This window comes from Eleutherodactylus coqui, chromosome 2 (genome assembly GCF_035609145.1).
Source record: "Eleutherodactylus coqui strain aEleCoq1 chromosome 2, aEleCoq1.hap1, whole genome shotgun sequence".
NCBI classification, from domain to species: Eukaryota; Metazoa; Chordata; class Amphibia; order Anura; family Eleutherodactylidae; genus Eleutherodactylus; species Eleutherodactylus coqui.
The window spans coordinates 342,208,813-342,213,064 of record NC_089838.1 but is presented as its reverse complement, the minus strand read 5'-3'; positions in this window follow the sequence as shown (position 1 = coordinate 342,213,064).

Here is a 4,252-nt window from a genome sequence, read left to right as displayed (position 1 = left end):
TCCGGAGCGTCTTCCCTCTGTATTTAGTGATGTCATCTGCAAGAGGGCGGGGCTGTGATTACCTCTTATAAGAGCACGGGCAGGACTACGATTACCTCTCCTATAAGTGATGTCATCAGCAGGGGCTGGAGCTGTGACTAGCTCATGATATCAGTGATGTCATAATCAAAGGGGAGCGCTATGATTAGCTCTCCTATCAGCGATGACCTCAGCAGGGGGCGGAGCTGTGACTACCTCGTGATATCAGTGATGTCATAATCAAGGGGCAGGGCTATGATTACCTCTCCTATCAATGATGTCGTCAGCAGGGGGCGGGGTGTGACTACCTCATGATATCAGTGATGTCGTTATCAGGGGGCAGGGCTATGATTGCCTCTCCTATCAATGATGTCAGCAGGGGGCGGGGCTGTGACTACCTCATGATATCAGTGATGTCGTTATCAGGGGGCAGGGCTATGATTGCCTCTCCTATCAATGATGTCAGCAGGGGGCGGGGCTGTGACTACCTCATGATATCAGTGATGTCATTATCAGGGGGCTGGGCTATGATTACCTCTCCTATCAATGATGTCAGCAGGGGGCGGGACGGTGACTACCTCATGATATCAGTGATGTCGTTATCAGGGGGCTGGGCTATGATTGCCTCTCCTATCAATGATGTCAGCAGGGGGCGGAGCTGTGAATACCTCATGATATCAGTGATGTCATTATCAGGGGACTGGGCTATGATTGCCTCTCCTATCAATGATGTTGTCAGCAGGGGGCGGGGCTGTGACAACCTCATGATATCAGTGATGTCATTATCAGGGGGCTGGGCTATGATTACCTCTCCTATCAATGATGTCAGCAGGGGGCGGGGCTGTGACTACCTCATGATATCAGTGATGTCATTATCAGGGGGCTGGGCTATGATTACCTCTCCTATCAATGATGTCAGCAGGGGGCGGGGCGGTGACTACCTCATGATATCAGTGATGTCGTTATCAGGGGGCTGGGCTATGATTACCTCTCCTATCAATGATGTCAGCAGGGGGCGGGGCTGTGACTACCTCTCAGACATGATAGACAGGTCAGTTGTCAGCAGGGATAGATGATGTTGCTGTAGTGTAGGGTGTCGGATCTCATGTCTAATCTCCAAAAAACACAGAGGCTTTTGTGCAGCGTTTGGCGCTGCCTTTTCAGCGCTGCGGTAAACACTGTACAAGGCTTCATCTCACTGGGGCTGCGCACACAAGCGTCCTCATTGCTGCGCTCTGACAGTGATGCATGTCCTATCTTTGCCCATTTCCAGCCTGGCGTTGCCCATTGAAATGAATGGGCAGCGGTTTCAGCGCTGCCAAAAATGTGGCACAGCTTGGTACCGTGGTTTTGGCAGCACTAAACACAAGTGCTAGCTGCACTACCAAAAAAAAATCAATACTCGCCTTGCTGGCGCTGTCTGGGTCCGGCCGCTGTTCTCTGGAGCTCCGGGCACTTGTCATCGCGGACAGAGCATCTTTTGCTAGTGACGGGGTTTTAAGACCCCGCACCAAGCAAGCGATTGCTCTAATCAGTTCCTCGAGTGCTGGCTGAGCCAATCACAGCCATTCAATGAATGGCTGTGATTGGCACCTCCAGTTCTGGCTCTGATTGGCTGAGCTCGCAGCGCTCACCCAATCAGAGCAATCTGTTGCTGAAGGCAGGGTCTTCAATCCCCGTCATTAGCAAAACCTGCTCTGTCTGCACTGACAAGTGCCTGGCAGCCTGCCCGGAGCTCTGGAGGACAGCGGCAGGGCCCGGACGGCGCCTGCTAGGTGAGGATTCATTTTTTTTCCAGCTGCGCTGAAAAGCTGGCAAAATGCAGGCCAGCGCTGCTGAAACCGCAGTAAGCGCAGCGTTCCAAAACACGCACACATCGGTGTGAGGGAGGCCGTATGGTTACACCCAACACGGAACAATGTAAGATTATATACTTTATTGACATATCTGCGCTCAAAACAGAAAATTCAAAATTGAGGCATAGGTGGCTGAACTAAATCCTTACGGCGTCCATAAGAGAAATCTATATTGCTGGAGGGCCGTGCGGCCAGTTGTCTTTCGCCACTAGTGCCTGGACGCCCAATTATACCTGCCAATGACAATCTAAGGCAGTGTTTCCCAACCTTTTCAGCCTTGGGGCACCCCTGGGGAAAAAACACCCCTACCAAAAGGGGGTGTGGCTACAGTGTGACTGGGGAGGGGCTTATTACAACATGGGCTTTTTACCTCCATTGTTATAAAAAGCACAGGGCTGTTTAAAGACACAGAGAGGAGCGCTGGATGGACTGTTGATATACATTATATTTAAAATTAACATGCTGCGGAATTAAATCCCGCCCCTTGGCTGCCACAGCTACTGTGAATTCTATAACTAATCCGCCCCGTGTAGTAATAGTCCCCCCCCCCATGTTGGTGGCCTCAGTAGTAATAGAGATCTCCTATATTGGTGGCCCCAGTAGTAATAGCAACCCCCTATATTGGTGGCCCCGGGGGTAATGGTGCCCCCCCCCACAGTGGCCCCAGTAGTAATGGTGACCCCATAGTGGCCTCAGAAGTAGTTATTTCGGCCTCTGTAGTAATAGGTCACGCCTATTGTTGCCCCAGCAGTAATAGGTGACCCCTATTGCGGCCCTGGCAGCAAGAGGTGACTCCTATTGCGTCCCCGGTAGTAATAGGTGACCCCTGTTGCGGCCCCGGTAGTAATAGCGGCACCAGTAGTAATAGTGAACCCTATTGCGGCCGCAGTAGTAATATTAACTCCACAGTAGCCACAGTAAAAATATTAAACCCCTCCCAGTAATAACACTAAGCCCCCCAATATTAACCCCGCCGCCCCCCCCCCCCAACCCATATACTTACCTCCTAGCAGTCCTGGGCTCACTGTGTCCTGGCCACCGGCTCTGTCCCCGCCGCTGACAGCTGCGTCTCGCGCTCATGGTGTCCTGGCCGCCGGCTCTGTCCCCGCCATTGACAGCTGCGTCAACCCACTCGGTGCACTCGTCACTATGTCCCAGCCGCCAGCTCTCCCTGCAGCTGCATCCCTCGCTTGGTGCGGTCTGCAGGACCGTTCTCTGGGTGCTGCTGTGCTCCCGGACCAACTGGCATGTGAGGACCTCATCACGGTGCTTTGCTGCCCTGCAGCTGATGAGTGAGATCTCGGTGCCGGATGGCACTTTGGAGGTGAGACATGCCCCCAGCCAGTCAGAAGCAGGGGGCATGACCCACTGTCAATAATGCTGCATTATGTCGCCACCCCTAACTCCCGGTGGTGACATAATACAACAGTACCACTGACGTGATTTCCAGCCAGAGAGCCGCGGCACCCTCGTTGGGAATCACTGATCTAAGGCATGGAATCAGTCAGTATATTGACCAGATCCTAAGACCCTTTGTTACATCCTTACCCATTCTAAAACTCTTATGATATCAGAGTACCCAAGGGGGGGCTCTATTGATAACTAGGGTGGCCCGAGTGTTAAGGCAGCAGAAATGCAGTCCTAAGCTCAGGCTCATCCCTGCATAGTTCAGGTAACTGGCTCAAGGTCGACTCAGCCTTTCATCCTTCTGAGGTTGGTAAAATGGTGGGGGTAATAAATAAATTACTTGAAAGGGCTGTGGAGTAAATTGGCACTATACAAATAACAAGGCCTGTCCCTGAGAGCCTATACACAAAAATTGTACATGGTCATGGAATAAAAGCAGTAGAACATACATGAGGGGGACACATTACCTTACAACACATTTGTGATAACTGTACTACATTTTTACTCACACGGAATTTACCATCGAGGACAAAGAAATGATTTCTCCAAAAACAAGGCACCGCGATGGGCACGGTAAGTGCGCTAACTTACTCAAACCTAGCCTTAGGTTGGTGGGAATCAACATGTCTTTATTGACGAACTTGAACAATTCAATAACCTCTTAAACTCGGGACTTTACGTTGCTGACATCATCTTAATCTGGGATGGAAGTATAGGAGATGCCAATCTGTTTATGGAACATCTCAATGCCAATAAAACAGGGGTGAGATTGACAGACGATGAGTTCCTCCGCGGTGACCTGCCCAGATCTTACACTGAGAATAACCGAGGAAGGCATTACAGAACTACTCCCAACAATCTGTCGTCATCCTCCTGCCCTGATGATGGGGCGAGACGGGACTGTTCATGGGACCTGGCACTTCAAAAAGAATGGGGCAATCTATTAGATTTAGGAAACGCTCTTAGCCCCC